Source organism: Pleurodeles waltl, chromosome 9, assembly GCF_031143425.1.
Source record: "Pleurodeles waltl isolate 20211129_DDA chromosome 9, aPleWal1.hap1.20221129, whole genome shotgun sequence".
Classification (NCBI taxonomy): Eukaryota; Metazoa; Chordata; class Amphibia; order Caudata; family Salamandridae; genus Pleurodeles; species Pleurodeles waltl.
Window position 1 is genome coordinate 1,028,733,648 of NC_090448.1, and position 13,779 is coordinate 1,028,747,426.

A 13,779-nucleotide genomic window follows, 5' to 3' on the forward strand; every position below is an offset into this window, starting at 1 on the left:
TGGTAGCTACAACCTGCACTGAGTAAAGTGCTTCAGTGAAAGGCAAGAAGGTGGGTTGAAATAGCAGCTCCATCTTTCTCTAGAGGCCTAGCACCCACTCTTTAAAGGGATGGATGCTATGCTTCGGGGTCTGCCGACCAGGGGAACCTAAAGACATGTGGTCTTTAGGGCCGAGGGTGCAGCCTAATGCCAGAATGGTCCAGTCACCACCCCATTCTTTGTCTTTTTGATAGAAACAATCAACATTAAGGCCCATTTTACAGATTGTGTTCTGAGGGCATGCGGTGCAAGTGTGCCTGCTTTTTTTCACCCGGGGCACTGTGGTATTAAAGAAGGGCCCATGGATGTTTGTGCAGCCCTTTCTTTAATATTGATATTTCTGTGTGGCTAGGGTCCTCGTTTGCACAAGCACCAGATTTATTATTTTTAGGGCTCCTCATCTACCGATACATTTTGGCTTTAGTTTTTTAGCTCCTTGTAACGTTATGTTGTTCACAAATACTCTCACATGGATTAAAGGTTGGTGCCTGAGATCTCTGTTGGTCAGCATAATCCTTACATTTCTTCTTTTTTGCTTCTTCTAGTTTTTGTTTACATCTTGATGTATTTGTGGAATTCACAGAATTATTTCTTGATCTGCAAGAATCAATATGTTTGATTTTTTTAATTAGTTACTAATATATTAGGATGGTAACTTGTATAAAAACCAGAAGAGACAGTAGACTTTTTGCTGCAGACAAGCTCAGCCAGTCAGAGAGTATGACCTCAGTCCTTTTTTTTCTGCATTTCCTGACAATGTAAAAATTGCTCCAGCACCTGGCTTTTCTCTTTCTAGCCGTCAGTTTGCAAAAGCCTGACATCAATGTCCATGAACAAGCAAAGAGCTCACCAAGAGCAAGATACAAACTGGATGTTTTTATCAGGAATTAACACAGATACTGTCCAATACAATTATTTCTTATTGGAATCTTGTGGCCAGATTAGAGGCTGATGGTACTCCTTTAAGGGTAATGAAGCCAGCAATCTTGTTTTATTAGTTCACAACACCTAAAAAGGAACTAAAATCTATTTTGGTCGTCGGTAGTTCAATATTAAAATCAATAGACACAGTGAATCATCGACGTGGAGGAAACTAAATGGTCTGTAACAATCCTTTTTAGAGGTTGATGACTGGTTTTAGCTTGCAATTAAATTGTGCAAGCATCAACAAATTCCTTGATGTCATTGGACATTGTTGGCCACCAAAAATATCTTTGAAATAATTGCACTGTTTTCTTTTCGACAAGTAACAGAAGCTCAATGACTCATATTTGCTGCTTGAGTCTGTAGGGGTGCTACAGGTAAATACAGTCCATAGTCTCTGCAATACCATCTACCCTGAATGGTTCCTCCTTTTGAATCTCAATTTCTTAAGTCTCTTTCTGATTGAGCCTGATTTTCAGAAGTCAAATTGTGTTTACAAATGTTTTTCTAGCAATGATTCTTGTTGGCTGTAGGTGAGAAGTCTTATTTTGAGCAGAAAATCCATGTATTGATAAGGTGTCTGCTTTACCATGCTTTTTCCAGTTGACAAAACCTAATAGTTGACCAATTCCATCCAACGGAATTGTCTTGTTGATAGGACTTTGGCTGATTTTAAAAATGTCTGTGGTCATTCGGTTTTATAACAGCGTGATGTGCCTCTAGCAAATAGTGATGTCCCTCCTTTAAATGCCTTTTTTATTGAAAAGAGTTGTTGGTCAGCAACTGAGTAATTGCTTTCTGTGGGAGACAACGTGGGACAGGAAGGCCACTGAAGAGAACTGGACTCTGTCAGGATTCTGCTGAGATGAGGCTCTGCCTACGGCCACCAAAATGCATCTCCCTCTGCAAGAAAAGATTGAGTACTGTCTAGATTTTGAAGTATAGATGCAGAAATGCATTTTGTTTTGAGGGCTTCAAAGATGTGCTCACCTTCTTCATCCCAATTTAAGGGAATTCAATTCCTCATCTTGTAATCGATGTCACAGTGGAGGCAACCTTTTCTTCTTTTACAGATGTAGGAGATAACCACGGTAAGATTGCTTTCACCTTCTTTAGACCATAATGCTGTCTGTAAATAAAATCGCAAACCATAGGAGTTCCATGTCTGAACGTGAAAAATGCATTTCCCTTGATTGGCATACACATTTTTCTTTCTCAGTGCTAGAGTGCTTGTCTTACTTGAGACACATGTTAAGAATACTCTTTTGAATTAATCGAAATAAATAAAATAAAGGGAAATCATTTTTCCGAGGAGAAAGTCATTTTCCATACCTGCAGCAATCTACGGATGACATGAGTTTATAGTTGTGGCTGTTCACAAATCTGCAAAAACCACGTTGGTAACAATTGCTCCCATTCCCTTGTATGAGATTTACTACCGCATATTTATCCGCTTTTTTTGCAGAGAAATCTGCAGTAGTAAATCATTTTACGCCTGCCGGGAGAAATCATTTTTTATGATATAGGCCGGTGTAAATGGAAGTACTTTCGGTCGTAAATGAACGTTGGCAGTCAAAATCCCTTTGTGAGTCGGGTTCAGTTAATAATATTTATATCTTAAAATAAATGTTACCTGCACTATTTAAATGAAATGTTTCAACTTAACAGGAAGAAAGTCCCTTTATTCAGCCAGATCACTTTCTTATCATGTTTTGGTTTGTGAAGTTGTTCCTTTCTTTGATTTCCCTAAACTTTAAAGCAGATCAATATTAATATTTGAAAGTGAAATGTTTAGTTTCACATCGTCCCCTGTCTGTAGAGTCAGTTTCTAACATAAGTTGTCAATGTTGAGTATTTCACCAAGTACTTATATTCCTTTGACAGGTGCAGCCCTTTTGAGGAGAGGCATCAAAAACGATTTGCAAGGCTAAAACCAAAATAAAGTGTTGTTCTCACAGTGGAGAACATATCCTCAGTCATTGCTTATAGTTTGACAATGGATAAAAGCAGCAGGCTTGAAGATTTCCAACAGGCACCCCATCAGTTGTAATTCATTTGATATTCATTGAAACAGCCCTCAATGTAATGATGAATTAATTTGATATTTATGTGATTGCTGCATGCACTTTTGAAACTAGGTGTCATCTGGAATTTGCATCGGATAATGGAACTTCACCTTTTTCTGTTAAGAATGTTTGAGAGTATTTCTTATTTAATGCAATGCTTCTATGGCTACTGCGCATTTCATAGTTTGAATCTTCGTTGTGTGATGCCATTTCAATCTTTCACTTTTACGTAAACTGTGTTCTGTCTTCGCCATTAATGCACCATTCTGAGCATGTATTTGAAAGCTTTAATGAGCAGGTCTAGTATGAAATTTAAACACACGACCTAATCTTCACTGTTCTGGAAAAGAAGAAAATATGAATTCTCGGTTGCACAGCATAGCCACGTATTCTGAACCATGGTTCACATTTGTTTATAATACTTTAGCGAGCAAACTACATATTATACATGTATTACCGCCATTACACGGATTGACCGATTTATATGGATATACTGCATAAGTGCGATGGCTGAAATTATAATTGGATTACTTAATTTTTCCTCCTCGCGATCAATATTTTGTTATTTAAAGAAACACTTCCACAAATTCCAAAAGTATGGTGTACTACTATCATACCGGGTCAATATTTTGCCATGTAGAGACGCTATATCAAACCTTACAAATATTGGAACGTTACTTCCCTGGGGTATGCAGAGTGCAGATAATATACCATCATGCTTGCCTTAATTGTGGCACTACCACAGTGGGTGGCACTGTTGGAGGCAGAGTTGTAGGACACCTTCACGAAATGTACATGACCTGGCATCTGAGAATCCACCTGTCATTATTTAAACTCATGAGCCACGGAAAAATAGATTTGCATGAAGAACCGATGAGTATTGGTAGGATGGGTTCACTTTGATATCTCAGTCTACATGTGGCATCTGTGGATTACGCCACTCTTCAATGTAAATGGAATATATTATTACTCCACTCAGCTCAAGGAGCAACCAAGTGAGCAGTGGCATTAAATGAGCCTTACATGTGAAAAACAGTTTCAGAGCTTCAGCTTTAAGCTACTTTCCATGGAAAGGATACTGTGGTTATACATACTGCACGATTCATTGTGCAGTTCTTGATTGGTTTAGCTACATTTTGAGCTCTTAATCACAGACAGTCTTACATAAACCGTACAGCACACACTGGTGGCTGCTTTTGGGGTAAAGTGGCGGGGTGGGGGACACGAAACAAAAATACAACAAATATTGGAATAAAAAAAAAACGTAATTCACGCCCACTGCCGCATCGTCGCTCTTTGGAACACACTGCAGGCTCCCAGCCTGCCCTGTGCTGATCCTAACGCTGCTCTCGTGCTGAAATGTAGAAAACAAATGTATTAAAAGTTTAACGGGGATTGTAAAGTTTGAAAGAGCTGTCCGTCAAAATTTTACCACGTTGCCAGGAACTACTGTGACGGTGGTTCCTTCCAATGATTAGTGGTGTAGGAAGGACCGCTGGGCAACTCTAACTGTGCAGGACTGGTAATCTGTCAAGATGACAGAGTATTTTATCTCTTCACTCTGATTGTGTTCAAATTGTATTTCACAATTTAAATCAAGCCCATAGTTAGCAACTTTGCTAGGTGGTATTTGACTGTCACCATTAAGTCGTCACCAGTTAAGTCAACATTCCCCTATCATCAAAAGAAGTTAGGGAAGTGGTATTCTAGGCAAGGGTCTAGCAGGGGCATGTGACCATCCCCAAAATTCTAAGCTGACATTGTCAAGCATTATGTGTGAGGCAAAATATGTTTTTCCTTGCTTAACTGACGTAAACTACCGAAAGATGAAATGGGCAAACAGAAATGTTTACACCAAACTTCGCCACCACAACTTCAGGCATTGTTGTAGTTGTAGGGTGGTATTGAGTTGTTAATCATTCCCTGAAAAGGGCATGTGGCCACCTTGTTTCTTATGAAGTCCATCCTCCAAAATAGTTTACCAGGACATTGATATCCAGGGCTCCCGGATGCAAGCCATGAATGGACAATGCTGTAGGTGGTTGCCAAGGCCTAGGGTGCCCTGGAATGCTACCCTCGTCAAGCCACTATATTTAACTAGTTATGCCAGTTATCCCTTTGACAGCTAGGTTCTATCATAGTTATCTGCCGGGGAGTCCGCTGGTGCTTAACACCGCACTTTGACTACTATGATAGTTTCTTCAACCCTTTTGCGATCAAGAGAGAAATCAAATATAGATGGTAACCTTCATCTGACGTGTTGCATCCCAGTAAACCTCATAAAGCATGACAATGTCTGCTCTCATGAGGCATTCAACAGCACAAGCAAATTGTTGGGGTTCTCATCAACAGTCTCTAAAATGGATTAAATTGAGCTGACTGCACACATCTGTCTGCGTGTTCTGTCCAGGATAGTTCCACCATTTCGTTTGTAACCTTTGGGATTCTGATTCATATGTTGCGTTCAATGATGATGTTTAGGTTATTGTCCAGGATTTTGGAAAAATAGTTTGCCAAATCCAACAGGTCAGGATAGCCTACTAAGGGGGTCATTACGACCTCGGCGGTCTTGCAAAAAGACCGCCGAGGCCGCAGGAGACAGAATACTGCCATTGGCGGCAGTATTCCTGGCTCCCTATTCTGACATTTCCGCTGGGCCAGCGGACGGTAACAGTGTTACCATCCGCTGGCCCAGCGGAAATGTCACATCAACATTGCTGCCGGCTCGTAATAGAGCCGGCGGCAATGCTGATGTGCAGCGGGTGCAGTAGCACCCGTCGCACATTTCACTGCCCGAAATTCGGGCAGTGAAATGCGCGACGGGGCTATGCATGGGGGCCCCTGCACTGCCCATGCCAAGTGCATGGGCAGTGCAGGGGCCCCCAGTGGCACCCTAAGAACCCCTTACCACCAGCCTTTGAATGGCGGTGTTTACCGCCACGGATAGGCTGGTGGTCGGGGACTCATAATCCCGAGGGCAGCGGTGCTTGCACCGCTGCCCTGAGGATTATGACCGCCAGGCGGAATTCTGGCGGTCTATTGGAGGGGCCGGCGGTATGGCCGTGGCAATTGCGCCACGGTCATAATTGCTGGCGGAACACCGCCAGCCTGTTGGCGGTGTTACCGCCACCTTACCGCCGCCCGCCAGGATCGTAATGACCCCCTAAGTGGTTGATTAGCCAATATAGTTAGGATGAATGATAGACAAGCTGTGAAGTTTAAATGATGTAGCACAATATCAGTGAGGTTTTTCTTCTGCCAAATCCATGGCATAGGACAGACAAAAATCCAATTGTACATTTTCTAATGAAAATGCATCACCCAATGCAAAGTGCTTCAGAAATACACACTATCTTGGTCAATGTGGAGTAATCCAACTCTCTAAGTAGGTCAGGATATCCTACTAAGTGGTTGATTTCCCATGCAAACAACTGGGCATATATTTTAAATTTCATTGGTGTGCGCTTTTCATGGATGACAGCAGGAAGTTTTGTGAGCATCCTGGAAAGCTTAGAGATGTATACTACACAAGATGATTTCTATAAAGCTGTCTGTGACCCAGAAGCTGGAGGTGCATGGCTTCAAGGCTGTTTGGGATGCAGGGACGTCTTATATTTCAATTTTTTCATCATAAACAAGCTATTGATTGTGACCTGGATTTTACAGCATGTTGCTGATAGGCTAACTTGGCCTTATCAAAATGCCTGCATCGTGCAATTTTAATTCTTTTTCTTCTTCTCGTATGCTAGTAAAGGACCTACACAGTCTTCACTCTACATCAGTGGGATCAGATTTAAATCTTGGCAGTATGTATAATCCTGAAAAAAGATCCCACATGACCTGTATGTCTTCTGTAGTGATTCTAAGTGTAAAATGGACTGACCAAAACCACTATTCAAAACATACATATTATTTTCAAACATTTCTTTTTATTTTTTATTTTTTCTAAACATAGTGGGTATACCTTATTGTGCTTTACAATCACATGTTCAAAATATAGTTTGCAATTATTCTCCATATAATGTTTTGTTTTCTGAATTATGAAAAACAAATTAATACATAGAAAACAGATAAAAGATTGTTTCGTTCATACCAAAAATGCTTTTATACTCAAAAAGGACAAGCAAAAAAATATTTCATGTATTTCATGTACATATATCATATATAAATGCTCTGCAGTATACATATCAGTTATATCTGCAACAATGACTTTTTATCAACCCCATATCGCACTCCACTCTTTCATTCAAACACACATCCTCTTTTATCCTACACTCATTTGCATCCCGGCCACACATGAAATGCACTTGAAATTACAATGGGAAAAAGATCTCAGATTTCTGTCATTATAGTGTAGTGTCCTGGAATCTCTCGAACAGAAGGACAACCTATGTTTCGGTGGGTAAGAATTTATGACAATCCACCTTCTTCAGGACCACACAGTAAATGCAATACATGGAGGAGGACCAATATAGGGTGATTTGCAAAGCAGTACTTAGAAATAATAAGCTCAGGCCAAAATTACATTTCATTACTCTCCACTGTTACACTATAGGTAATTACTCGATTTGAATTTTTTAATAGGGTTCCATTGTTTGAACCTAACAGGAACTTCATGAAAGTAACCTGAATTGGCCCTTCATTTTTGGCCTTTACTTCCATTTTGGTTTTGGTTTTGGTTTAGGTTTGTATGAGAGAACTATCTCTGTACTCAGCTCAGTAAGACTGAGTGTGACCTCTTTAGTGGATTCATCTATTCAACTGGTTATGGGTGAAAAAGGCATGTGAAGATCTCCTTTGTGGTTATGGTAATATTTTATGAATGTCCCACTGTACAAGATTACTTACCCATGCACATGGACTCCCATGATGTATACTTTGAGTACAAGTAAACACAGTCCAAGTTAGCGCCTATATTTCTAGGATCACACCCCATTTCACTCACACGTCGGGTAGCCGGATACGTGAATCAGGTGAGCGCAGTCTTTTTTCTAATATATACGGAACTTGCAGAGTTTCGCATTCATGACAGGCTCCACAAATTCAGTGGGAGCCATTGATGGCGTTTTGCACCCTCTTAAAAAAAAACAGGTAAGGGTTATTTGGAGTTGACATGCTCCTTTGATTTTGTTTGTGTTTTCTCTCTGTTTGTGAAGTTTTCTGTGATAGTTGCACCACGTCTCCTTGTTGGTCCCTTATTTAAGGAACTGTATTTTGGGGGACTACTAGCAAACAACGGTAAATGTTTTGGCAAGTTTGTGGGGCAGGCATAGAGACAGGACCCCTAACTCTAATCAAGCATCTTGCATGGTTATGGGACAAAATGCTTTGTACCATTGGTGGCATTCGTGGCTTTGACTGCTGAGCACTGAGTGCCTCCTCCTTACTGAAGAGGTCACATACAGATGATCTGTAGCCAGGAGTAAAAGGTGGCGGCTTCAAAGTTTTACTATGCATGAGGACCTATCTTACTTAGTTTTCTCATGAGCACAGGGCCCTCCAATAATAGGACAGGGTAGTCATTCCAGGCTTTCTAGGTGCAGTGCATTCAGGTTACTTTTTCATGTATCTGATTTGCAATTAGTCCATGCTCGGCATGTTTTCAGTCAAGCATTCCCTGCATCCCTTTGTGTCATTCAGGTTGTTGTCATCTCTGTGCCCATAGGAGGTTGCTGTGGATTTGTTCCTCTTAAATTAAGGGTCATGACCATTACTCTCCATATGTAACAGGCAAAGGAAACCTGTGCATTAAAAAGTAATATTTTGGTCCTAGGTGCACTACTTGGTATACTGATTGAGTTATTCCTTTTCAAGATTGTTCCTGTGATATATTTCTCTGATCATAGGTGGCATTCTAACGCTATGGTAAAAAACAGCACTGTGTGGATACTTGATACTGTCGCATAGCCTCTCATTATTCTAATGAGACTACTGGATTTGAGTGGCAGAATCACCTGTGGTGTGGGAGCCTGAGTCTTAACCCACTACAGGTCACACCTGTCACCCCAATTCGGTTCTTGCTTCGGCTAACTAGCAGTGCCTTACCTCTACCCAAGAGCAGGGATGATCGGGCAGCAGAGCGCATGACACAATTGACTCTCCAGGGAAATCGTGGTCACTCAGATCTCATCCGTTTCTCTCAGTTCCATTACTCTCACATATACAATGACAAGCAGAGGCAGTATACTTTTCAATGAGGTTTTAATGAAGCAACTGCATCTTAGATAATAAAGCATGTACTGCAATAACCATGACCATAAAGCATGACAGTATTTAAATTGCGATATGGAGAGTGAAGCATAGAAATAAAGCTACCATATATTGTCAGTAGAGTCAATAGACTAATTCCTACCTGGGCTATATTAGAGCACAGCATGTTAAGCTCTAGTTCTGCCCTTCAGGTTCCCCTGGGAAGACATCTTCCCCCATACTCGAGCAAAGACCTGAAGTCTGCATAAGCAGCTGTAGCGAAGCGTTCAACAATCAGCATACAGTCGTGGTCACCAGGCTGGAATCTCCCTCTAATGTGTATGGTACAGGGAAGTGTTTTTATAATAAAACAGCTGATGTTCTGAAAAAATATCCCTACGTAAGGATGTGTTTGTTTCTATGAATACCAGAGACAAAACGTTACCACGTTCACAAGCAACCTGCAGCCTTGAGAGAAGCACAGAGTGCTTGTTTAAGAACACAGTGCTGGCCTAAGCAAAGAACAGCTAGAAATAAATAAATAAAACAGGACTCCAAATGCAACTGTTGTTAAAATAATAAACAAAGTTGTTAAAATAATAAACAAAGTTGACTAAAATATATCTAGGTTAAAGTGTACAGCGGAAGGCCTAATGTGCTAAAATACCGTGCATGGAGCTATAACTAAAATGGCTACATAACACCCTCCCCTTGCCGGTTGAAGATGGTTCAAAGCCTAATTATATATAAAAGCTAGTAAAACTCAACCTAAGATATATATGCATATAAATGTCAATACTGACAAGCTAAAAGGACACTTAAGCATATATAAAAGGACAATTTAAAAATGTTAACTTGTGGCGTAAAAAGGCCAAATTTCAAGAGTCAGAGTCATTTTGGAAGTTGACAATAGTATCCGGGACAATTGAAGACAGAAAATCTTCTACTTCGGCAGGTGTTAAAGTCGGAAATGCATCACCAAGAAGGACCAAGGATCATTTGTGTTCCATAGCCTGAGCTTCAGCCAAGGCAGCAGTATTCCGTGGTGTGCCCAATAATAAGTTCATAGCCGCATCCTCCATTAAGGGCAACTCATAAGCAGCTTCCCGTATCAAATGCACCCTCAATGCACATGTCTGGTAATGAACCCTCAGTGAGACCATCAACAGATCAGCGTCTAAAGAAAGCAAGCGCTGGGTAGAAAGACAAACTTTCAGTGCATGTTCGAACGAGTACCAAAGGCACCAAAACACTGGTTGCACACAATGCAAAACCGGTCTGAATGACAGAGACCAGTCACACTCCAATTGCTCCAGGAGTGTTGCTCCGAAGTACTGCATCACGCGTTCACGACACAGCTGTGCTGGTGGGAGCGCTTTCATTCCTCCTTGTTGCGGTCGGACAGCCATTGCGCAGAAAAAGTAGCAATAGCAAAATGCCACCTATTATAGCCAAAGTTATTGGAAATCCCCTGAGAATATTGAGTGGATGGCTGATGGTATTAGACGGAATATAGAGGAGAAGGTGTGAACGAAACCAGAACCAACAGCCTAACAGAAATCTGCGATTCCAGTAGTACTGGATGTATTAAATATTCATCACACAAGCTCACCAAAATGTCTTGGAAAGTTGGTGCTTAAAAGGAACTGTATCTCTGCTGATAACCTTGCCACCTGAAGTGTGTAGATCTTGAGTGCAGATGTGAGCACCAAATGCTTTTGACACAATAAAGCCTTGAGTCTGCTCAACTTGTCAAAATTCACATTAGAAGTAGCAATATGGGGCCAAATGTCAGCTACCTCACTTTGTCTAGTGGGAGGAAAGAATATGTTCCCTTAGCATGTAACAATCTTAGAGACCAAAACAACAGAAACTATTCCGGCTCGTATCCCACAATAGTCTTCACTACTGAGGAGAACAGAGCTGCTGTTTGAAAGCACCTGGAACGCAGGTCTAATCAAGGAGACTGGAACTCCCTTCAGATAACAAGCCAAGTTTGCTGCCGAAGCGTTACACGTCCCATGGAAGGACAACTGTTTACAAACCATTAAAATGGCAGAAGTTTTGCATTTACTGCTGCTAAGAAAGTCTTCTTTTATTCCGCTGAGACATTTGTACGAGAGGGGCAGCTCCCACACCTCATGAATGTAACTATCTCCCAGCCTTTCATATCTGCCTATGGGAATGTGTTTTAAACAGGACGTGAACTATAGTGTTAAAGTAGGCAGATTAATGACCCTGTGTATTAACCACTAAGCAGATGGTATTTTAGCCGCAGTAAAGGCAACTTTTTAAAACTTTTCGATGTGTAACATGACATAAGTTGCTTCTTTCTTAGCCATTGGTTATTGATGTAATGTTAAGTTAAATGTTGAAAATATGTCCCTTGCGCTAACGTGTTGCCAGGGAACGCGACCTGCCTTCAATGTTTGAAGTGTCCAACCCAAATGCATTATGGACCTTAGTTGACTCTGGCCATGGTGGAAGACATATCACTTTGTACTATGTCTATTGCAGAAGTAACAATGCTGTTTAAGGTGTATATCCGGTCAGCCAAGGTATTGATCCCATTATCTACAACAGCTAATGCCTTCTGTAAATTTTCCTGGTCTACTTGCCTTAACCGGGCTGCAGCTTATTGTTGAGAAAGCTTTCAAATTTCATTATATACTTTATATATGAATCTCTGTCTGCGTCCTTTTCTGGGGCCTAACAGGAAGTCCTGTAAGTCAGTGTTATTAGACAGGAGACTGAGGAATTCTCTAACAGCATCTAGTGAGGAACTCTTCAACCATTGCTGGCACAGTTTCCCTACACTGTGTGTTGTTACTATACCTGCATGTTCAGATGATACATAAAGAGGGTCCGGCCCACTAGTTCTAAAATCCCCCGTGGAGTTTATAAAACATTTATGACACCCATTGGTATCTATTGGCTACAATAACCACCTGCCAGGAGAGTGAACCATTAAACGTGCCATTCTGGGCCCATTCCTCAAGTTGATCTTCAGTTGCATTTATATACTTTTGCCATTTGTGAAATGTTGCAGGGACAGGAATACTGGGCGCATTCAATTCCTTAATTTTTGCTAAGCCTAAACAACTTGTTTGTTGTACAGTTTCATTTAAAAATATCATTTGAACAGAAATCAGGCATGCTCTAAATAAAGCTTCCTTCTCCCTTATTTGCCAATTTCTAGTTCCCTATACACTTTTTAAGTCACTCAACTTCAACCAATATTCATAGCCTTCTATAGCCAACCGAAAAACCGAAAAACAAAGGAATCTGAATAAATACATTTTGTATTGGTCACTAATATGTGTACATTTTCTATTGATTGCAATTTAAAATAATATGACTCACCATTTTTAACATGGTGCCCAGAAAATTGTGCAAACTTTCCAGAATACGTTTTAGAACTCCCCTGTGGTGGAGTCGCACAATGTTCCCATTGTGTGTAATTAAAAATAGTCTTTGGGGTACTTGCTCTATGAATGAAATGGTGCGCATAATAATTATAGCAAAACATATCACCATAATTTTCTTTAGATTGATAAACATCTTCACATTCAAATGCAGTATAATACTGCAATTCAGTCATCATAGAATCAACTGTTTTCACATCCCAGTCATCAGAAACCAGACCTGGTAAGTGCACTGCTCTGCCTCCCGTTGCTCCACCTTGCAAGTAGAGCCCTTTCCCAGTCTCCTCTGAACTCCTGACCCCTGTCAGGAGTTCGAGGCCCTCCTCCACCCACAGACTTCTGCCTCCGCCTCATCCCTGGTGTCTAGTGGGAGAGCTCTGCTTTCCTACTAGGCTACCTGCTGCCTCTCTCCTCCTTTTCTCCTCCTTTTTCTGCTTTGCTCTCTGTTCTGCTTCACTTCTGTACCTTTGTGCTCCTTTTGCTTCGGGCTGTACTAGTTTTTCTCTCAATCCTCTCTCACTCTCGCTCTCTCTTTCTCTCTCTCGCTCACTTTCGCTCTCCCCCCTCTCTCTCTCCCCTGCTGCTTCTGCCCCTGCGGCCCGCTCCCTCCTCTCTCTCTTGCACTGCACTCCTGCTGCCCCCTCTGCCCCCCCTTATTTTGCAGCCCGCCCCCTTTTTCGCACAGTTTTTTACCTCTGCTCCCACCTCCCAGCTGTCCTCTCCTCCCCCCAACTCCCTACTTAATGGCGGCTACTGCACAGATGCGCGCAGTGGGCGCACCACTGGCACGCCAAAAGCAAGCCCATCTGCGTCCGTCTGCGCCCCGCACCATAACCTCTGCCTCCCGTCCCCCTCACTGCCACCATGCACGTCTTCACTGCGACGGCGCCACCCTCCACGCCCTCAACACCGGCTGCTCTCCCGCTTGACTTCAAGCCTCCCTGCAGACCACCCGGGGACCCTTCTCCTGCCGGGACTGCACCTTCACTAGCCTCCAAGCCAATGACCCACCCACCAAGGCAGGACGCAACCATCTCAGATGTATCCTCCTCAACACCCGCTCCATCCACAAGCATGCAGTAGAGCTATGGAATCTACTCGACTCAGTCTCCCCAGACGTCGCCTTCCTGACCGAG